At 51.8% G+C, this 23614-nt stretch overlaps 1 long non-coding RNA gene across 1 annotated transcript; it reads left to right on the plus strand.

The window, feature by feature from the left end:
* Positions 1–10790: 10790 nt before the first annotated feature.
* On the plus strand, positions 10791–18099 carry LOC310888598. Its single transcript, XR_014575968.1, has 3 exons — positions 10791–12494; positions 13272–13457; positions 14575–18099. It is a non-coding gene; the product is annotated as an uncharacterized lncRNA (long non-coding RNA).
* The last annotated feature ends 5515 nt before the right edge of the window (positions 18100–23614 follow it).

Consider the following 23614-nt stretch of genomic DNA (forward strand, 5'->3'; position numbering starts at 1 on the left):
TGATCCCTGTGCCACGCAGCCCATGGTTCCTGAACTAGGTTACATGGATGTAGCCCTCAGAGACTCCTTTTCGTACCGATCTGTGCCGCGAGAGGTTGGCGTTAACAGTGGCTGGGCTTCCACATGTACAGGACGGGACACCAGCCCTGTGGTGAGTGAAACGTGGGCACGGAGGGGGAGAAACCCCGATATGTTGAAGCCAACGCAGGATTATGGAGGGAATGGTTACTGCCCGTACCTTAAGCCATCGGTATTTCTTCTGGTCGAAAGAAGTTAAAGGGCTGGCCCTTCCCGTGTCAGTACGGACCCAAGGCTGGTGCTCATGGACACCACTGTCCTGAAGGGTCTCTTTTTTGGCAGTTTTATGCTCAGCGCCGATGGCAAATGGATCCTGTCCTAAGCACCCAGAGGTGAAGGCTCCCTTCGTTCCGTGCGAAGCTCCCTAGGGGAGGTTTTTGCCTTCATACGTGATTGCTTTTAGAAAATAAAATTATTTCCATGGTCTGGTGCTGAGGAAGAGTATCCAAGACACGTTTTCTTGCCTATGTGAAGAAGATAAGTGACCCACTGATATTCCCTTACCTGCGTTTCTCAAAGCAGCAGTCAGATGAGACATCTCATTCTTTTCATAGCTGAGCCTTCGGGCATTTCCTGGCCTTGCATCACCGGGAAAATACCAGTTATCCGAGCATTATTCAGTGTCTGAAAAGCGTGCCTGCAAGTGCTTTCCGGGCCGCAGCTGCTGTGTACAGACGGGTTTAGGAGTGCTGCTGTGTGGATGCAGCAGTTTTGGTTTCGGGGGGATGAAACCATCGATGTAACGGCCTGGTCCTTCTCTCACAGGCCTGCAGTCCGACAGCACCCGCCTGGATCACGGTATTTCTTTGGGATCAGGGACACAGGAGATCCCACCAAGTATTTATGGCACTTCATCTCCCCAACAACCAACTTTTCCCACTGGCTTTCAAGCAATTATTTCACCAAGTGCTCAACCAAAAACACTGCAGGAGCAACATGGCCATGATAGATTTGGACCCCTACTAACCCTCCTTGTCCGTGACAGGTTCGCTGATGTCCGCAGTTTGAGAACTGCGGTATTTAAACACCGTCACTGACGTTATTTCTGGCGTGGCGGTTCGCCTGTCACCATCTTTTTGCTGCTCGGAACTGATTTGCCTTTCATACCTTGGCATTATGTTCAGGGCTCTCATGCCAGGAAAAACCGTGCCAGCAAATGTCAGATGGAAAAAGAGAAAGCTACTCAAAAACCTTGCAAAGCACAGCAAAAAGCTGTTTAAAAATATAATTTCAGCGTGTTTTTATAGTACTTCCATTTATTTTGATAGGGTTGCAGTAGAGGGTGGAAATGACATGTGTACGAACGTGTCGGTTTGACACCTCTGAAGCCATCTAGACACGAGTGTGAGAATCAAATCCCAAAGGGGGAAAACCTCAGCGTCTCTCCATGCAGTGCCTTCGGCTCATGGCATGGGGTTAACGGCACTATCTGGGGTCCCATGGGGTCCCACAGGGTGTGATGCTGCAGGCCTGCAGGTCTGCACATGGGATGCTGGTGCTGGGCTGCTGGTACCTGCCACGATGCCACTGCCACGTCCCCAGTCTCGGCAGGCACTTTGCTGCTGGTATTAATGGGGTGGGAGCTTTGCTGGCAATTTAGGGCCACGAGCACCGGCCCAGGGCCTGCAGCATTGCTCACACAAACCATCCCTGCCGCGCAATGGGAGCACGTGCACGCACGGGAGCACCAAGTTTCAAAACAGAACAGCTCTTGGAGATTTAATTCTGCAAAGCCCATTATAATTGGAGTTTCTCTCCGAAGGTGTCTCTTCTCGCAGCACACACATGAATAATGAAGCCTCCCAAACCAATCACTCAGCGCTGCCTTGCTCGAGCGGGTTCGGTGAATTGATCACTCGTGTTTGGAGGTAGTCATTTACGGTCCCTTCTGTTCCCCTGCTTCCCCCAGGACCGGTCTGCTCTCCCCGTCAATCTCCTTCTCCCCATCCTACAGCTGCTGCCCTGGGTCTTGGTTTTGATAAACAATCTGTTGCCTGCAAACGGAGCCCCAAGTTACAGCAGCTAAATCAGAATTATCCTGCTCCTCAGAAAACCCAGGCTTAGAAAGAATCATATTGAGAAATGACAGCCGGCGATAGATTCGGGGTTCCCGTACTAACAGTGCTGAAGATGTGCCGCTTCCATTCAATTCGGCGCTCGTGCGGTGGCAGCGCCGCTCACGGCTCTTTACACGGTCCCGGATTTTGTCTCCTAGCCACGGCGTCGCGGAAGCAACGCGATGAAACCGTCCTGGGAGAAGCCCCAGGGGTGTTTAATGCTCAGCCCGCGCAGCACCACAGGGCCACATCCTGCCGGGGTGGATGTGCCAGCAGTGTTTTCTTGTTTCCCTTAGTTTTCCTACTGATCGGGAGCGTAAGGATGGGCCCACCGTGAAGGGCAGGAGATAAGGCAGGAGATGGCTCAGGCCATACCCATGCTCAGGACATCCTAAACGCTTCACTTTGATGGGGATGTAAATTTTATGAGCAGTGACAGTCCTGCAGCACTGGGGCAGCACCAAGGGTCCCGCGGGGAAGGGGCACAGCCCTCGCTCAGGCACGGGTACGGGACGGGTGATGGCACGATGCATGCCTTTTAACTTGGGAGGCTACATGGCCGCATTCGCTGCCGCCGAATTAAATGCAGCTAATTCATTTTAAATTCATCATTCTGGACCTCTGTGGCTGACCGTGTTTCGCATCTCAGCTGAAGTTGATCCCGGTTTTTGCTTTGCTAGGAAGTTTTTGCCTGTTAGAAGGACTTTTAAGGCTCTTCGACTTCCTGCGGGGGAAGCTCTGAGACTCCGAGATTGCCCCATCCATCACCTCACTTCCCAGGAAACTGCAGAGATTTATTATTATTTTTTTTTTTTCTCGTTTGCAAAGGCAGAGGGAGAAGATTGAGAATTCGATCACGGAGGTTGTTAATTAAGCTCTCGGAGCTCGATGAGCCGGTGCCGTTTCCAAGCCTGACAAGTTCAGAAGCTGCTGGAGCTGCTGCCCCGCTCCCCAGCCACCCGGCTGGCACCAGCCTTGTGCTTGTGCAAGCAGGGGGCAAGTGCCGCGAGGCAAGAGAAGAGCAGCCGAGGGGACAGCTTTGCTCTATTTGCTCTCTTGCTTCAGGAAGAGGACAATTTCAGGCAGCTTTTCAGCACGCAGGGGCATGTGCGTGCTTACCTGAGGAAGGGGGACCCCTCTCAACAAAATCTAATGTCTTTGTATAAATATGTATATATATATATATATGTGAGTTATAGGGTTATATATACGTGATGGTATATTAGCACCGTGCCATATATTGATCTATAGCATGTGGTGTTCCAGTGCAACATCCCAATGTGTTGCACATGTGCAGTGTGGCAGAGAGAGCAAGCGCTGTGGGTGATGCAGGGGATGTGGGTGATGCAGGGGATGTGGGTGATGCAGGGGATGAGGGTGATGCAGGGGATGAGGGTGATGCAGGGGATGTGGGTGATGCAGGGGATGTGGGTGATGCAGGGGATGTGGGTGATGCAGGGATGTGGGTGATGCAGGGGATGTGGGTGGTGCAGGGGATGTGGGTGGTGCAGGGGATGAGGGTGATGCAGGGATGTGGGTGATGCAGGGGACGAGGGTGATGCAGGGGATGTGGGTGACGCAGGGGATGAGGGTGATGCAGGGGATGTGGGTGATGCAGGGATGTGGGTGATGCAGGGATGTGGGTGATGCAGGAGACGAGGGTGATGCAGGGGATGAGGGTGACGCAGGGGATGAGGGTGATGCAGGGGATGAGGGTGATGCAGGGGATGAGGGTGATGCAGGGATGTGGGTGATGCAGGGGATGAGGGTGATGCAGGGGACGAGGGTGATGCAGGGGATGAGGGTGACGCAGGGGATGAGGGTGATGCAGGGGACGAGGGTGATGCAGGGGATGAGGGTGATGCAGGAATGTGGGTGATGCAGGGGATGAGGGTGGTGCAGGGGATGAGGGTGATGCAGGGGATGAGGGTGGTGCAGGGGATGAGGGTGATGCAGGAGATGCGGGAGGTGCGGGAGGTGCGGGTGGAGCAGTGGGAAGGCAGTGCCACCTAGTGCTGCCACCCAGCTCTGTCACCCAGCTCTGCCACCCAGCGCTGCCCGGGGGCAGACGCGGCCCAGATTTGTGAAAACCAAAGCCACCCTGCGTGGTCCAGCAGGCCTGAAAATCTGACGGCCTGAAAATCAAAGAGTTTTGCTTTGTAGATTCTCACCAAAGGAAAAAAAAATAATAATAAAAAGTTCATTTCTCATTCCTTCACTGTGGTTATTTATTTATTATTATTTTTTTTTTTTTTAAGAGGAACTCAGGAACAGTTGCCCTTTCCCAAAAGACAACTGTGACAGGCTAACGTGATAGGCAAAAGGCTCTTTCCACGTATTGCTCAGTTGAAGCAAGAGACTCCAAAATGTGCCAAGAGAAGCCCAAAGCAGCACCGGCAAGGCTGCAGCGTGAGGGTGTAAGCCCCGAAACACGTTGCCGTGTGGGCATTCCTCTCTGCAACACACGCCTCTCGTTCCAGCTGCCCTAATTGCGTTCGGTAACTTGTTCCACATATGCAGGAACGGACGCTTAGATCAATGCAGGTCATTTATTTGATGGCAAAAGAAGCTTACGGGGCCGATAAAAGCGCACAGCATCACTCAGCACAGAGGAGTTGCTGGAGGTGTCGTAGGGCACGAGCACGCAGAGATCTGTTATACGCCCTGCGTTTATTCTGTGCTTGTGGAAGCTCAGTGTAATGAATACAGGCAATCTGTTACCAGATTAATTTTTATTGGTGTATTTCTGGAGTAAACGTCTTGATTTCGATAAACTTTTCGGGTATTTGAGTCCCTGTGATCGGGAACTGGGGTCGAGTTTTGCAGCGCGGATCAGCCGGTACTTCTGTGCTGGGAAGGGGAAGGTGCCTGCTCTCACGCATTAGTCCCCAGTCTGAAAACATCCCACTTTGATTACTGCCTCTTTTTTTTTTTTTTTCCCCTCTTTTCAACTTAACGGTACTGCAAGTTTCTTCATTAGTAAAATCTCCGAGGGTAGACGGTCTTTTCTTTGTTCTACATCGCGACACCTCAAAGGCGGCTCTCGCCTTTCTAACGTATCAAGAACTGTATTTGTAACAGATGAGAGATTAGTAAAGTAGCCTTGAAACAGACCTAAATAAAGCGGGGAAGAGTAATAACGCCGCTCCTTTCCACCCCGGATTTCAGCAAATGTTCCTTCCCTCCTCAGAACAAATCTTGTGTGTGTGCCTGCCAGAGCTCCTAAGGAAGACATCGCTACCTTAATATGAGAACAGAAGCTGGAGCCTCAGCAGGGGTAAATGAGTTTCCTGCAGGTTTAGAAAGATTTCTCTGATCCAAAGTGGGGTGCTTGAACAGTTCAGATAATGAAATGAAATGAATTTTCAGCTGCTATAGAAATGCTGCTCAGCGGACCCAAACCCAGATCACAATTGCCGCTTGCTGGGTAAAATGAGCCTGAGCACAGATGCTCATTTCTCAGGAGCGCCCCATCCCTTTGATTTTAAGGGGCGTGCGCCCCGCGAGCTCCTCGCGAGCGTGCTGGCATCCCTGAGGCCTGGACCCGACCCCGCTGAGCCGCAGGGGGAATTCGGCAGGCAGCGGGGCAGGGGGGGCAGCTCCCCGTTTTCCAGCTCCGCCGTTTTCCTGTGGCTGAACGCTAAGGACGCCCGCGTGAGACCTCCTCTTTCCAAGCAGAGATGCTCCATCACCCCGGAGGCACCCAGGTGGCTCCTTTCCGAGGAGACACGCTGAACTTTGTCGGGAACCGAGCCCTCCAAATAGCAATGCCTTTCTCCCTCGAGAAATTCAGCATATTAGCAGTTATTATTATTACGATTCCTTTTTTTTTTTCCTAATCAAAAAGGAGCTAATGGGTTCTATGTGCAGGAGGCATACTCGATGGAAAAGAAAAACCCAGACGTGAACAATAAGCACTTCCCTTCAAGGACTGGCCCAGATTGTCCATTAATTGTTTTAATTTGTCTCATGTGGATTCACATCAAATCTGTATTGGAATCACTTAAAGGTAATTGAGGATAATGGACTTCATCGCTCAGTCGCGGCGGAGGCCGCGCACCGAGGTGCGGCAGCGCTGCCCCCCACGGGGACACCCTGACCGGGGGCACCCCAGGAACAGCCCTGCCCGCACCCAAGGAGCACATTTTGGGGCCAATTTGGCTTTCCCAAGCATTGCTGCTTAAAATACAATGAGCCGAAGTGTTGTCTTGTTCAGAAGTTTGGTTCAATTAAGATTACGTGCAAATATATATTTTTTTCTCAGTGAAACGACTATGCTTGTATAGATAAAGTTCCTATATTATTTCATGAAATAATTATTGTAATTAGCCTCACAATTTGAATTTAGAAACCATTTCCTTCCCCCAACCCTCCTTTATTTTTTTTTCTTTTTCTTTGTCTTTTTGAAAAACTGAATTAATTCCCTGGGAAACTGACGAGAAATTTTCAAACTAGAAATAAATGTCTGTAATAAATCAAGAGATAAGGGAACACGCAGAGATTATCCTGCAATTAAAGTTTACGGAATTAATTCCGCTTTCAATCCGTGGAGTTTAATGCGATGAAGTCCACGTCTTCCGTCTTCTTTTCGGAAAGGATCATCTCTGGAAATCTGGGAGGAAGGAGAGCCCAGCGGAGGCTGACGGAGCAATCACGGTTCCTCCAGCCACCAACAGCCAAAGAGGTTTCAGCACTTCTTGCGCATTTTGACATTCGAAAATATAAATAAACATAAGGCACAGCAAACACGGGCAAATTGATTGGAAATTTGGACAGGTGATTGGAAGTCGAACGTGAATATTTGTTTTTTACCCAAATGAATGTAAATTTCATTAGTTGATAATTAAAAGGAAATTATACAGACATTACAATTACTGCCAATGGCATAAATTATGAAGCTATATGGCAAAACAATTTAGGAATTCACATTGCAGTTCTTATTGTCAATTTGGTTACCAAAGAAACCAAGAATAAATAATATACTCAGTGACTATGCAAATGAAGCCTTGATGTGTTGCTAGGCTGTTAAAGCTAATGTCATTGTATAAAACAATAATGTTAAACATTATTAGTTTTTTAATTATGTCAGTTAATTAGAATTGTTCCTGTTAATTGCCTATGATTCATCTCTGGAAGAAAAATGTACAGCTAACAGCTTTGGGGTGTTTTCCCTCAACGCATCACCTCGAAAAAAGAACCAGAGGTTTGCAATATCGCACCAAAAAATAACAGTATCCCGTATTCAGCCTCGGTAGGCAGCGTGGCAGTAAAGGGATGTCAATGGAAGGTGGAGGAGGGACGATGACAGTGTGGGGACACCCGGCAGCGAGCACCGACCCTCGGATACAACCATTTGCTCGGCTCAGGTGGAGGGACAGGGGGAGATGCTGGGGACACCTGCCCAGGAGGAGCACCAGGGCCCTCAGCACCCAGGGCCCCAAGATGTTGCTCCGAGGGCGGTGTGGCTGCTGCAGCTTGGCTCCGGGCCTTTGGTTCGGTATTTTGGCATCGTGTGTGACCCTGGATCGCCGCGTGTCAGCTCCCCGGGCGCAGGAGGTGTCCCCAGCCCAGCCCCAGAAGGGTTTTCAGGCCCAGGAGGAGAAGCGCGGCCTTGCTCCCTGCCACTTCAGGCCCCACTTGCTGCAGGTGAAGCCCTTCAGAGCGGTGGGAGAGGTGACACCTCTGTTGGTCCTGCCACAACACTTCGGGCAGTCAGGTTCCTGCTGGTAGCAGGCCTTAGAAGCAGGCCGCAAATGTATTTGCAGAATAGGATGAGCTCTGTGAGCTTTGTTTATCACCGCCGCCATTCCCTGGGCAACTAAGGGAAATGATCCGAAGCACCTCCTCAGAGGGAGCAGGGGCTATTCAAAAATAAATCCTTGTTGCTCTCATTCTCTGTCTAGAAAGATGGAGCCATGGCCCCCAGAAGACGAAAGGAGCTCTGAACTCGTGGGCTAGGGCCGTAAGGCTGCCGTGCTCCCCTCCGGGCAGGTAGGGAGAGCCGTGCCCGTCCTCTTCCCTCGCCTCATCCCTCCGTCCCCGTCTGGAGAGGATCCCAACAGCTCCAAGGGTGTTCCCTCGTCAACAAAGCCGTCTCTCAGCGGAGTCAAAATCATCAGTAAAGAGGAAGCTTTAACAAACAAAGCTGTCAGTAGTTGATAGCACTTGCATTTTGTTTTCAATTTTAAGATTGCTATCGCAGGCTGCATGCCTCAGAGAGAAGTTCTCACGATCTCTGTCTGTGTACGTGCGAGTGAATGGATAGCCACAGCAGAATTATCAGACTCTGGTCTCCTTCTTTCATTATTATTTTTTAGAGCAATTCTTTTTTTCTTTTACTCGCTGTTGTTTTATCTCCTGGAACTGTTCCGGTAAGCATGCCTCATTCTGCCCCCGTCGGCACCACCTTCAGTTTCCCACTTTGTTTCCATCCATTGTCACAATCCTTGGAAAAAAAAAATGGGTGATTTCCTTTGCTCTACATCTATGTTTCAGTTATAATGTGATGGAAAATGTTTACATCGCTTCTCCCCGGCTCTGGGCTCTAGAACCGGCTCACGGAGGGCAACCTCCAACTGTCACGCTGAAGTTGCAAATGCACCATCGTTGTTTAAACAAAGTTAATGCACATAAACGCATTGTATGGAAACAGAATGCAATTAGTATCTCACATTTACAGAAGACTACAACACAGCTTTCTTAACACCAGAAACGAAGGGCTTAATAAGTCTATCAAATTATAGCACCATCTTTCTGCTTTGTAATGCTGGATCTGGCTTGTTAATATTCCATTCCCCCTCTGACAGCCCCATTTCCAAATGTTGGATCTGCAATTTCTCTCTTTTTTTCTCCTCGTCTTTATACCTTTCAGTCTAAATACAAACAGAAACAAAGATCCTAATTATGATCCACAATCATTATTCTCTGAAGAAGTTCCCAGTAATTAAATTTTAAAGAAAAATATATTTAACGAGCTTTTTACAGTTTCATCCAAGCGATACGTATTCAAGTAGATAGTGATTAGAATGAAACAGCTCTAATTTGAATGACTTGATAAAAGCTCCTACTTCACTCCTATGTTTTTAATAATTGTGTAATTACATAGAGAAGTATTCCTGTAAATAGCACTTGTTTTGTACAGAATGGGTGACATAAAAATGTGAGGGGGTTATCTAAATCTTCAGCACTTTGAAATGGCATTTTCCTGTGTCAGCTAAAAAGTTAATGTGGGTATCGCAACGTTAAAAATATAGAGCAGCGTAGAAGCCTACGTGTATATTTTTTGTTCAGAATTTCAAAAAAAAATAATTTCCGATTTCATTTTGATTTAAAAATTCCAGTCACGTCCACGTCCCAGCCACCAGCACTCCCCGCAGTGGTGGAGGAGAGAGAGGGGTGGAGGTGGGATGCTTCCCATTTCTTGGAGCCACCGGCAGCTCCCCAGTGCCCTGTCCCACGGGCTCGCCATGGGCGGGTCCAAGCAGAGGTCTCGTTATTGGCATTATCTAGGGCTGAAATCCTCCAAAGCCCCCGTTAGACCCCAATGGAGGCTGCCCAGCAGGAGCACACCCCACACTCCCCTTGCCCACGCTGCGTTTCCCATGGCACGGGGTCCTCCCGTGCCGGGGTCAGCATCGCGAGCCTCCAGCCACAACCCGAAATACTTCAGCAGAAGAGATTTAGTAGAAAAAGCCGCAGTCGTATTAATCTGGGATACTTTATTCTTGAAGATGACTGAGAAGTAGATACGAAGAAGGTGTGAGATACATAAAGCTGTGAAGCATCAGAGGAGTCTGCAATTAAGAGGAGGTTGAAGAGCCTACGGTACATCGAGTTATCGAGCTCGATGCTACAATTCACCTTGTGAATGAGACATTAACAGATGAAAATGAAAGCAGGAAGCCTTCAGGTGAAAGATTTGTCAAGGGCTCATGATAGACGGTGCAGCTGTAATTTTAATTGCATTTTGGAAATACAAAAAAAAAGAGAGAAAAAAAATACAAAAAATAAAAAGAAATACAAAAAGAGAAATACAAAAAATCTGGTTGGAGCGTAAAACAAGCAATTCAAAAATACAGAACAGAATGAATGCGTAGCTCAGCCCGTAGCTGAACCGGAATTAAGACCTCAGTGAGCCCTCTCTTGCGCTAAGCTGATGCTGTGCCGAGGGCTGCTGCAGGGCTGGCAGCAAGCGGGTATATATATATATATATATATACACACACACACGTATAAAATGACTTGTTAAACTTTGGAGAACAAATTTTTTATTTTCCATAACGTTCTCCTGCATTTTCACACTCTCAAACACATGGTCTGATTTTTTTGGGTGGTCCTTTGGGGACCCACGAGTTGGACTTGATGGGTCTCTTCCATATGATGGGATATTCTGTGAGTCTAATCCCTGGGGGGAAATCAGAGGGACAAGAAGAGGGCCAATTTCTATCACTCGGGTGGCAGTCCCGCAGAAAAGAGCCCATGAACCCCGTGCAAGTGCTCCACGGATTTCCATTTACCTCTGTCCCACCAGGGCGTCAGCAGCTGAGAGCCAGCTCCCACGGGCTGAAGCCTGGCCGGAACCAACTGCACGATATTTTGCAAATTTTCCCAACTTGGAGGAGCAACGCTAAATGGAAAAGCGATTTCTAAAGCGGTGTTAATTTGGGTTCACTCATACTCCATTTATCTACATCATAAAGATACTTCAGCTCATTTGAAAAAACCAAAGCACCACCTCTCCAGTTCTGCTCCTAGCACGTGCTAAGCCTCAAAGTGGTAGTTTTCGCTGATTGAGTTTCCTAAGTAGGTTTTAATAATGGTGGCACAACTCATTTGCTCAGATATGAAGCTCAATCTAAGCGATATTATCTGTGAGATAATTAAATAGGAAAAAATTTAATGTAACTCGGATTTTTCAATCAAGGCTGCAGGTGACTCCCTAAACATCTCTTTTCCCCGCTGCGCGGTTATTGTGGTTAGCAACTCCCTCGCCACCCTTTCCCAGCGTATGGCTCTTTGAGATTAGCTGGCGGCACTGACGTCGTGTGATGCTTTGGGTTTATTTCAGCTGGAAATCAATCCCTGTCCCCGGGGCACGGGCTCACCTCGTGGCGGCACCCACCTCTGCCCGTCGGGCAGTCACAAACGGTCTCCAGGGGAGAGAGGCTGTGATAGACTGGCAAAATATTTCTGTCTTCATTTGCGGACGTGCTGCTCTGCTAAGGGACACGCGGGGACGACACTGAAATCCAGAGCGGATGCGAGGCGTTAGGGCAAATACAGGATGTTTAAATGCTGATGTACCGACCCGGTGTCCAAGAGGTTTTTGCACCTTTGGCGGGCACCCGTCCCTCGCCCCGGGTCCCCGAGGGCACTGACCAGACCCCGCTGCCCCTCTGGGGACACTGCTGAAGGCGGCTGGGCCTCCCCGGCCCCAGCACAGCACACCACCGAGGGCAGAGCCCGTAATGAAGCGCCGCGAAGAGAGAACCGTGCCACGTGCTCGCGGGGCTTTCGTTTTTCATTAAATCACAGGAAAACACCATTGGCCCACGGTCTCCTGCGAGACCGCTTTTAAGGGTTCGTGCGTTCGTTCTCGCTTGACAGCCAGCCGTGAGAGCAGGCACCGCAGGCCTCTATATAGATATAGATATAGATATAGATATAGATATAGATTAGATATAGATGATATAGATATAGATATAGGCCCGCTCACTGGAAAAGCAGTGAACTACAAAGAGAAAAGTCGACGTGAGCAACAAAACCCAACGGAGAGCAGGACAAGCCCCCGTGCTGCCTGGTCCCCCCCCCGCGGGGCAGGCACCCCAGCACGGCTGGCAGGTGCCCTGGCTTTTATCGCACTTGGGGGATGGCCCTGGGGATGCGCAGGGTCCCCAGCAGCCAGGGGGGACCTCAGTGTCCCCGGCTGCTCCCGGGGGGGATGCAGGATGGCTCCCGGCAGCCCACCGCAGGGCCGAGGCCGCAAAGCCTGCCGCGTTGCACAAGAGCTCCTCGCCGAACTTAAGTCGTTAACCAAACCCAAAGCAGATTTTTTTTTTAAAGCTAATTCAAAACAAAACCAAACCAGATTTCTAAACGGACTAAAAATACATTTCCTCTCTTTTCTCAGTCACTTGTGATGGTTTGTTTTTTTCCTCCACTTTCCAGGGCCTTAGTGCTCGGATTTCTCTTTGCCCCAGGCGGAGAAGGCTGTTGTGCTGATACCCAGGGAACTGGTTCCAGCTTTTCCCCAGCCCCCTTCCCTTCTTGCCTGTTTTTTTTTAATCTTCCTGGTCCCTTCTGACAAGGTGTCCCGGGATCTGCTGCTCGAGGACACTTTGCGCTGTGCCGCAAAGGGGGGTAAGTGAACGGCGCTGGCACGGGCTGAGTTAATGGGGGGGATAAGGGGGGGAATAAAACCTTTGCAACCTGCTGAGCGAACCCAAACTTGCTGAACTGCTGGAACATTAGTGAGCGAGAGATCTTAATTAAATTCTTTGTAATTAGCTCTCCCAGGAGTGAAAAGAAAGAAAAAAAAAGAAAAACGCCAAACTAGTGACTGCGAACTACCTGTGGCGCTCAGCCAGGGCGCTCTCCTCCCGCAAACTCTGCTCCTGGATGCAGGGAGGGCTCGGGGTAGGCTTGAAGACTTCGGGTTGCTTTTAGGCTCACTTCTCTGTCCTGCTGCCACCTTGGTGGGCCGGGGGACTCGGGGATCTCCAGCCAGGATACTGGCTCGCTGGAGGAGCACTTGGGCAGCGGGACGGCTGCCCAAGGGGGGAGCAGCGGCGGGCAGGGCCACCACCAGCCTGCAGCCACCCCAGGCCTTCAGACCACCCATTTTCCCCAGAAACCTCGTCCTCCCGCAGCCCAGATCCTTAATTAGCAGTAGGGTCCCTTCTCGTTGCCTCCCAGTATCCACCCATATAAATCCCACGGTCCTTCTCCCTCGGCGTGCTGGAAGACAAATGCAGAGGGAGGTGAGGGGTGCTCAGGATTAGCACACGTCCTGGGAGCGCCGTGGCGGACGTTTCGTTTCCGCGGGCATTGTTTTTTTAACAAAATAATGTATTCCTACCGCCTCGTTAGCTGTCTCGGGCAGTTCCTTTCTAACAGAAATCCCATTTTTCATTCCAGATGTTCAAAGCTGGATGTCACAATACCTTTCAAGTTAATCAAAACCAGCTTTTGCAATTAGCTCTCCGCATCAGACAGGGACGGGACACCCTTTAGAAACAGGTTCTGATAATAAAACCATTAGGCGGGTTCTGTTTCCAGTAACGAAGATGGCCTGCAATTAATTCCCCTCCTAACAGAAACAAGGTGAGCAGATGGCTCGACCCCGGAATAGAAGCACTATTTTTGCACAACAGGAGACCGTAACAGGCACCCTGGGCCGGGCTATCAGGCACTGTTAGGGCGCAAACATGTTTTTCCCATACCTAACCCACTGAAGGCTGAGGACGGGACCAGGGTGATGGGGGCACTGGGTACGGACACGCGAGCACTGCAAGCCGGCACGGCCGCGTCTGCTGGTGGGTCGCCTTCGTGGGGAGACCCCAACACGGTGGCAGCCAGCCCTGCCCCTGCTGAGATTTCGAATCTCTTTCTGTCCTTGGTGGGTTTTGGCTCAGTTTTGCCACGTTTTCCTGATGCGAAGATGTGCCAAAGTGCCAGGAGAAAGCTTGGGGAGAGGCGCTCCGGGGCTTTTTCAGGGGAGGGAGTTTAGAAAGGAGCATTTTGGATGGGGATGGGGCCCATCCGTGCAAACACCACGGTGTTATCTACCCATAAACCCAATTCCGGCCCCTCCTACCCCTGCGTCCCCTTTGCAGTGGCAGCACGCCCCAGGTTCCCCAGTGCCCTGGCGTCCCGGGCTGCCAGCCTCCTGCTGCAGCGGGGACAGGGCGTTTTGGTCTCCAGGGTGTGCAGTGTCACTGCCGCCCCCCAGCTCCCTGCAGGCCCTCCCCATGCTGGAGCATCCCTCTGGGCTTCCCCTGCGCCCAGGTCAGCCTGCGCCCCGCTCCTGGCCTCGGGCTCTGAGGTCTGTCCCGAATCTCCGCGGATATACGTGACACCGGGAACGAAACGCCCATTTTGCGGCTCCCAGTGCAGCGGCGGGTGCGAGGAAACATTCCCGGCTCTCCGTCCTGCGCCGTCCTTCGGTGCAGCAGGGGGAGCTGGGGAACCTGAAAGCAAATAAAAACGCAGCCCAGGAAGCGCTGGTGGGGCGCGTTGCGGTGGGATTGCACGTTCACATTCCTCACCTGCTCCCAAAACAGACACCCGTGCGCATCCCCCGAACTTCAAATACACAGCCACGAACACGTCAGTGGGCATCTCCCACCAGTGAAAGCAAAAACAGTGGGTGCGGATTAAAACACACACAGTTCCACTTTAATTCTTTCTTTTTTTTTTTTTTTCTATTTGTTTTTCCGAGGCGGGACGAGCCCTGGCACAGGCTGCCCGGCGAGGCTGCGGAGCTTCCGTCCCCGGAGGTACTCGCAGCCGCCTGGCCGCGGTGCTGGGCTCTGCTTTTATCCCCTGGAGCGGTGGAGCTGGACGCAGCGACCCCAGAGGTGCCAGCCCCGGCGACTCTGTCATTCTGCAGCTTCCATTTGGACATATATGCATTAAAAAGGATAATTTTACCCCGTCTGCGGTAAAAAATTCGTGGTGTAAGCATATGTGTGATTAAGAAACTGGCTTGCGGCTGCGGCCAGAGCCTGCTGTAGGTGGCCAGAGGGATTTTCTTTCGCCGTTCTCCGAAGCTTCTGCACATGGCGTTATCGCCGCGCGCAGCAGCGGCAGCTGCAGCCCCCCCAGGGCCGGGGCCGGGCACCGAGCAGCTCTGCTGGGGCCGCACGCAGCCCTGCCAGCTCCCACGCGATGGGCTACGGGGCAGCCTTTCTCCTCCTGCTGGCCTAATTCTGCCCCTGGAAGCGCGTAAACAGCTCCAGGAAAGTCGGGAGGGATTCGGAGAGGTGCTGGGGAGCTGCTCAGGGAGGGTGAAGCCAGTGGACACGGCAGGATTGGGGACCGAGGGGTTTATTCACCGCAGTCCCTGCTCCAGATCTTTCAGAGCTGCCTGCCCGGCACAGGTGACACCAGGGAAGCAAAGCAGGGTGCAGGGCCCAGCACTGCGCCCGCGGGACGGACAGGCAGCCCTGCCCTCTGCACAGACACCCCCCGAGCCTGCGCGGGACAGACACGCTGTTATTTGCAGTGTCCCCCCTTCCTCATAAATCCTTCCATTAAGCCCTTTTAGAAGTGCCTTTGAGCTTGTTCTCGGGTCGAGAGTAATGAAGGTAATTAGGGAGGGATTCTGAGTTCTGACATAAAACAAAAACCCACCAGCAAGTAATCTGTCGATTACGCATTTCTATTTCCATCCTTTTTTCCATGTATCCCCCTTGCTAACCCGGTTATCAGAAGCCGAGTTCACCGGATTCAAGCGCGGCCAAAGCAAACAGGCCAAGAATTTGGAAAAGTCATTCATCTTAATCCAACAATCGGGCGATAATCCAATTTATTGGCCTCGAATGCTTTGAATTTTGTCAGCTAAGCGGGCCCTGCGAGGCGGCGCGGCGCTGCCTCGGCGCCAGCTGGAGCCCAGCGGGCAGCGAGCGCCGCCCAGACCCCCCCGGCCCCCTGCTTTTTGGGGTGGCGGCAGCTTTCCTATTAATGGGGCTGACACCCCTGTGCACCCCCATAGCACCCTGTGTCCCAAATGTCCCCCGGGACGGATGCGGGTTAGCATCGCTCGTGTGTATGCCTCCCCCACGTGGCTTCCTCTGGGCAAAGGGGCAGGGGCCGAGCCCGTGGGGGGGAATCGGGCTCAGGATTGACCTGGCTCTCTCGGGAGCTCTGCCCCGTTTGGCCTCCACCCCACCACAGCCCGTCGGGAAGGAAAATGTCGGCGCCGTCACCGGCAGGCTGCGGCAGCTGACGGAGCGGTAGGTGAACAAAACCCCCCGGTACCCAAGTTGAGGCTCTAGTAATTAGCGGAGAAGTGCGGGGTAATAAGCACAGCAGGACGTCCCTCAAGGTACTTTGGGCTCCCACTGCGTTTATTTGCCACTATCAGTATGGAAATGTCTGCCTGACTACGTTTATGGCGGCTCTGAGAACTGGAACGCCCCGGAGAGGTGGCAGCGACCCCGGAGAGGTGACAGAGACCCCAGAGAGGTGACAGAGACCCCAGAGAGGTGGCGGAGACCCCAGAGAGGTGGCAGCGACCCCTAAGAGGTGGCAGAGACTTCAGAGAGGTGGCGGAGACCCCAGAGAGGTGACGGAGACCCCAGAGAGGTGGTGGAGACCCCTAAGAGGTGACGGAGACCCCAGAGAGGTGACGGAGACCCCTAAGAGGTGACGGAGACCCCAGAGAGGTGGCGGAGACCCCTAAGAGGTGGCGGAGACCCCACAGAAGTGGCGGCCCCTCTCCCTGGCAGCTCTCCTCCGGCCGTGCCGCGCTAGGTGGCACTGTGGCCTGCTGGCTGTCCCCGCTCCGAGCCGAGCCGCGCTGCTGCTGGCGGCTGTCCCCAGCAGGATTCGGCCCCTCGTGCCCCCGCTTCGTGCCGCTGGATTTTTCCTTACCCCCCTGCCAAAGGGCTGGGGCACCGCAAGCACGGCTGCCACGTCCCAGAGCGCCCCGCGAGCCTTTGAGCGTCCTCGGGGTGTTCGGCATCCCGAGAGCCTGGGAGATGCCGTGAGGAGAAGGCAGAAGGCGGCGAGCAGAAAGGAAAAGGCCGCTAATGCGGTCACCGTGAGGCTGGGCCACAAGCGCACGTGGGATTCCACCAAAAGCTCAGCACGAGAACTTTGTTTCACGGGCTGGGGGGTGCTGGGGGTCCCCAGCCCGCTGCCCGTGCTCAGCCCCTGACCCCGGCCGTGGCCCCGTCCCTGGGGCTGGGGGGACCTGTGCCGGCCCCCCCCTGGGCCCTCGCCTCCCACATGGCTCCTCGGAGCTCAGCCCCAGGCCCCGCACCAGGCTCCTGGTCGGTCACAGGTCGTAAATCAAGGCCGTGGTAACGCGCTCTCGGAGGAACACCAGCATCGTGTTGTGACTGTGGGCAGGAGCGCGGGGCGGGCGGCGCGTTTCCAGGAGCGACAGAGACAACAAATAAAACCAAAAGACAGGAGAAAGCACGCTGGAGTAAACGACCCATCCGTAATTGGTTTCTTATTGCGTTTGATGGCGGTGGAGACGGTCGCGAGGATTGATCGCTCCATATACTTAATACCTTTTATTTGCTTTTTTTTTGGGGGGGGGGGCAAGGTAGGAGACGGAGCGGCGCAAAGAGGGAATACAGAAATTTTAGCCGCAACGAATAAGCAGGACAAATGTATTTCCCCTGGTTCTCTCATAATTTTATTTGTGTCGGTCTATTTGCCGTGGGAAGTCTGCCCGAATCCCAAATTATTTTAGTTAGTTAATCTGCCAGTTTATTCTGCAAACAGTCTCTGTAAGTCCCAAATAATTGCAGTTAATCTGGCCAGCGCCAGCCTATTCTGCGGGCAGCCTATGCAAATCCAGAGAGCCATCAGTTAAATTAGGTCAGGGCGTTTTAATAAGCCGAGGTCAGGCTCGGCTCCGGCTCCCGGCACAGCGGCAGCGCCTCTGCCCCCGCATGTCCCTGGGGCTGGGGTACTTTTCTGGGGCAGTCTCGCTGCGTTTGCCTATTTTGCCATTCCTCCTTGCACGCCTGGACGTGGCAGCTGCCGCAGGAGGATGCTGTCTGGGGACAGGCTGCGATGTTTTCTGTGGATGCAGTCCCCGTGGTGTGACTTTGTGCCCACAAACCACAGGCACCCAGGTCTTGTGCACGTGCTGGCTGGGTTTTAACTGTCCCAAGAGGATATAAGGCCAGGATAATTCTGGCAGAACAAGTGCAGGAATTGCTATTTTTTTCAGAAATTTCACCTGAGGATTTAGCGAGTATTTACGCTCAAGAAATCTGGAAGTTCCTGGACCCCCCCCCCCCCCCTTGGAGGTGGGATAGGAGAAATGATGCACTGTAACAAACAAGGCGTCGATGTTTGCAGGACTTACAGAGCCATCCTTTAAGGCACATCACGCTCCAGTGGAAATGCCCCTGAATGCTCAGGACCCGCTGGGCTGCATGATGTACTTTAGGCCAGCAGATTTAAAAACCCTCCCTTTTCCGACCTGCCCCTCTGGACGTGCTCGCCGCCTGCAAAGGTCCAGCTCTGAGCCTCAACCAGGGCCAGGGCTGCTACCGCAAACCCGGGCAGAGCCTTCGCCTGGCTCAGAAATGAAGGAACATTTGAAGAACCGAACAAAGCAATATCATTTGCAAAATGACTTGGCAATTGGCATTAATCCCAACGTCTCCGAAAGAACATGACCATGACAAGCCCTTTCGACTTGGCTGGATGGTCTGTTTACTTGTAATGAAACCAATTGGACTAAGGAGATATTGCAGGGCTGGAACATCTCCTTGTGCATAGGTAATTGGGCAAATCCGGCCCCACCAATTATTAAGGAAACGTTTGGTGCCATCTCTCCATACAACGCCACGGAAGTTTGCTTTGAGAAGTCGTAGGAAAATACACGTTTATGTGCCCAAACCCACCTTCTGGGGCTAACAAAGACACCAGGAGAGATGATGCGGGGACTCCGAAATGCAGGGAGCACAAGGGGCCGTTTGCTGAAGGGGGGCTCGGGGGCTGCGGGCGCAGGCACGAGGGAGCAGGAGGGCAGGGGCTGGCTCCGGGGCCAGGCAGACGAGGGAGGGCAGCGAGCCAAGGCCTGGAGCAGGAAGGAAGTGGGAGGAGGGAACCAGAATATTAGGAAGCATAACTGGAGCAGGAAGGGAAATGAAGGGTGAACGAGTTCAGCAGAGTCACATAAGGTTGAACCTGGCCCAACATAAATTAAGACGGAGCTTCGCTCCAGCTGCTACAAGCTCCAAATCTTGTATTTCCAGAGCTGTTAAATGAAAATACATAAAAACACTACTGGAGTCACTCTGTCCATAAATTATGATTGTAATTCAAAAGCTATCTAAGGTGACTAGGATTTCCATTACAAAACCAAACCACAAGGCTCTTCTGGGAATGCTGTCACAACAAATTCAACCAGGCCTTCTTGGGAAACATTTTATAAGGTCCGAAATCTTTTGTTGCAACTGGAAGGAAAAGTATTTGCCTTTTCCTGACACAGAACGAGCTTTTCAAACCCAAATTTCAGCAATTTCGTCTGAGGCTCGCTGCAAAACTCTTCTTTAATTTTATTGTTGTTAAAAATCTTTCTGAAAGCTTGCAGAATGCACCGTCCCTACGGTGTCCACGTGCTGCGGGGCATCCACATGCTTCGCATGGCTCATTGGCAGCTCTGCTCTTTTCCTGTTGAGGATTTTTGGGGGGACTGTGGAAGTAAATATTGCTTATCAAGAGAGGCAGCTACAATGGGGAGGTGAAGCTGGCATCAGCCCTAGCAAGCCCTGTGAGGATAAGCCACAAAACTCACTAATAAAGGAAGAAGGCTGCAGCTCGTTCCAATGAGGAAAGCATTCTTCTTTTTAACATTGTGTTTGGATGGCAGGCAGGGTCCCTCTCTGGTCTAACTCAGAGAGACGCTGGAATGAGAGCTGGGAAGAGCCCGGCCAGCGCTGCCCCTGCCTCCCCACGCTGCTCCCCCTTCTGCCTGGCTCCACCAGGCCCTATTTTGCCCCCATCCCCACTGGCCATGTCTCCTGACCCTCGGGACGTAGTCTTCCTCTTGTTTTCCTCATTTCTTCTCCCATCCACACACCCCAGGGGCTGCCGGGGCGTCTCCGGTGGGTGCTGGCCGTGTCTCGCAGCACCAAGCCGTCGCTTTACCTATTTATTTGTTTATTCCTCCCCGGCTTCGACAAGGCCTCCCCTCCATATCTATAAGGAATTATCAAATAAAACACACTTCACATTAAATCAAAGGAACATTTCAACGGCCAGATTTAATAACATGAAATAAAGTCTTGTGGAAACCCACACACAGCTGTGGAAACCCCAAAATAAATCAATTTTCAAGTGGCTGTACAGGAGCCAGGGAGCAATTTTTTCAAATTGCTTTTTTTCTAATATAACAAACTCCTGCCCAAGGTTGTGCTGCAAATGGGAAAAGAACGTGCTCATTTTCTTATCAATACGCTATTGTAAAAAATAATAATCAGCCACTCCAACATCACTATCACGGTTTTTACATCTATTCTTCTGCTTCCCCTAAGTAGAAGGCAAGTGGAAGAATTAATTAACACAAGATTGAATTAGGGCACATTGATTTACAATGTATTTCAGACAAGTATGTGTGATCAGAGAAGGAGAACATATTATAAATAAAAGTAGGGATGTGTCATTAAGGCATCTGATTTTCTTCTGAAGCTTTCCGTGTTAACCCTGAGTAGGCAGAGGCACTGCAGGCACAGCGAGCCGTGTCCGCACGGCCACAGGTCCGAGGGCCATGAAACTATTTCATATGAAAATATTTGCTGTTGGCTCCCTGGGGTAGGAGCACCACGCACCAGCCCTGCTTGTTGTGGCTCGCTGACACCTTCAGTCGTAGGGGACTGGCCGGGGGGACGGGCTGGGGACAGGCGTCCTAGGTTCCCTGAGGTGCCAGCACACATCTTGGTCGGTCTCTCCAAGAATTCAAGTCGTAAGAACTGGAGACGTACCAAAAGTCTAGGAAATGGAAAACAGGGTCTCTAGCCTTAAAATAGACAAAAAGGAAAAGAAAAAGAAAAAAAAAAAAAAGAAGAAGAAGAAGAACAGAGATGCTATGGAGCTGTCAGCTTAGCATCAAGTCCCAGAAAAGTACTGGAGCAATTAATCAAAGAATTTTTAAGTATATGGAACAAGGAGATGAGTAACAACTAATATGGATTTGTCAAGAATAAATCATGTCAAACCAATCTAATTTCATACTACAGCAGGGCAACAGGCCTTGTGCGTGTAGGAGAAGCTGTGGATGTCACATGTCTGAGCTCTGGCGAGGTTTCTGATTTAAGCATCGAAGGGAGCTTAGTCTGGATGAGAATGCTACGAAGTAAACAAAGCCAGAACTGGAAGCCCATACCCAAGGATGATTTCCAACATCGACCTGTTGGAATGGGAGTGTGTATTCGGCAGGGAGCCTGACTATGGGGAGCCCGGAAGGTGGTGAAAATGCTGCTCACAGAGCGACCTGAGTGATGGGCTGAATGAACCTGACTAGGCAAGGGGAAGGCGTGCTGCTTGCTTTTGTGTTTGTAGGAAGTCTGCAGAGAAAAAAAAACAAGATTTCATCTCCACGTGGCACGAAAGTAAAAAAAAAAAAAAAAAAGAAGAGAAGAGAAGAGAAGAGAAGAGAAGAGAAGAGAAGAGAAGAGAAGAGAAGAGAAGAGAAGAGAAGAGAAGAGAAGAGAAGAGAAGAGAAGAGAAGAAAAAGAAAAGAAAAGAAAAGAAAAGAAAAGAAAAGAAAAGAAAAGAAAAGAAAAGAAAAGAAAAGAAAAGAAAAGAAAAGAAAAGAAAAGAAAAGAAAAGAAAAGAAAAGAAAAGAAAAGAAAAGAAAAGAAAAGAAAAGAAAAGAAAAGAAAAGAAAAGAAAAGAAAAGAAAAGAAAAGAAAGAAAAGCCAGAGGCACAGGCTGCGTTGGGGAAGACTGAGAACAGAGCTATTTACTCTGGGATCTGGTCCGTACAGCTCCCACCTATGTTTCGGTGCCTAAAGAAGCAGTGGTGCCTCCCAGCGAAGGGGGTGGATCACTGGGATATCCTCGAGCAGACCCTGTCTGCCACCAGTAACCCTCCGGGCCTGCAGCGTCCCTCAGGCTGAGCTCCGTGGGGTCGCGGTTTCCCTGCACGGGTCCCTCGCCACCCTCCCGCCCCGTCCCGCGAGGCGGCAGCTCCCACTTTTCCCCTGCTGTCTCTTTAAAGGGCCGCAGTTTCTCTCCCACGCTGTTCTCCTCTAACCCAGCTTCCCAGGAAGTCTCCCTGCCGCCCAGCTGAGATTAATGAAGTCTGCCTCCTGCAAATCCCCTGGCTTTATTCCGCCTTCCCTCCCTCTTTCAAGGCACTGGAGCGCCGCTTTCACCCGCTCGCTTTCGCATCGGAGGCCGTGACGAGCCCCGTGCTGCCGGGCCGGGCACAGTGCAGGGACATTTCCCCTGCTGCGGCTCTCACCAAGCCTTGTGGAGCAGTCACCACGCTCAAGGCACCCGGTCCGTGCCGTGCCGTTTCCCCCGACCCACAAAAACCCACGCGGACAAGGCCTGTGCTCCGGCCGACACCGCCAGGAGCTCACCAAAGCCCCATCCGCCTGCTTTGGCCAGCTGTAACAGAATCACAGCATCATCTAGGTTGTAAGCACATGAGGAAAGCTCCTCCACACCGTGCTTTGGACCACCCCTGGCAGGCCTCAAACTCACATTTTCCTCCCGAGCGCCCCTGCCCGGGCCTGGTCCCCGCTGTGTGGCCACGGCCGCCTAAACCCCCTTACTCTGCACAATTCCCCGGAGCTGGAGCGCCGCGCAGACATTTTTCTGCCCAGCTGAAGACCGTGGATCACATCCTGTGAGACTGCGGCTGGCACTGGGGGATGCCTCGCAGATGACATAATGTACGCCCAGACTTGTTTGTTCTTCAGACCTTTTTTTTTTTTTTTTTCTACATTCTCGGTTTGTCTCCCCTCGCACAGAATTTATGTATTTATTTTACACTGTTTTCTCAACCCTATTTTATTCTCTTGTTCCTTTCAACACCCATTGTCTCACTTGAACATGCAATTTCGTGTTGGGCAATCGGGCCTTTTGCACCACAGGGCTTGGGCAGACTTGGAAGGGAACCACAGCAACCCGGATAGCCTCACGCTGGGTCTGCGAGCACGGGCTGCAGCGGCTGCTGGAGGAGAGCCCTGTGGGATGGACTGGTGGCTGGACCTGTGTTTTAAGGTCTCCTGGCATTCAGAGCCCCCATCCCGGTGTTGTCACCAGGGTACGGTCCATACACCCGTCTGCACCAGGTTTGGGCTGTGAGGACATCCAGGACTAACCCTCCTGCTCTGAAGGCACCTTCCAACCTTCATCCACGTCCCTTTGCGTTATGGTACTTCACCATTTGGTTTTACTTGTTGTTGTTTGGTCGGTTTTGTTCTGTTTTGTTGGTTTATTTTTGGCAGTTGTCTGCAGTTGTCTTGCTGTGCCTCCTTCCAGCAGAAATGTCCCCATCCCCATGCCTGCACCCAGGGCTGGGGTGGGACCCGCAGCATCCCCTCCTCGCCCCGTGGGCTCTTCCTGGGGTCCCCTGGCCCTGTCCCGGCTTCCTGCAGCAGGAACCCCCTGGCTCGGGACGAGCCCTTGCCTTCGCTTGGTTGGGTCTCTGAGGGCACGTCCCCAGGGGCTGTGCCGGAGCGGGGCCAGGGACACGCAGCCACCTAATGCTTCTCATGTGTTCCTCCTCTCGGAAGGGAAAAAAAGGAGAAGAAAAATACATCGCGAAGCGC

This window comes from Anser anser, assembly GCF_964211835.1.
Source record: "Anser anser genome assembly, chromosome: W".
Lineage (NCBI taxonomy): Eukaryota > Metazoa > Chordata > Aves > Anseriformes > Anatidae > Anser > Anser anser.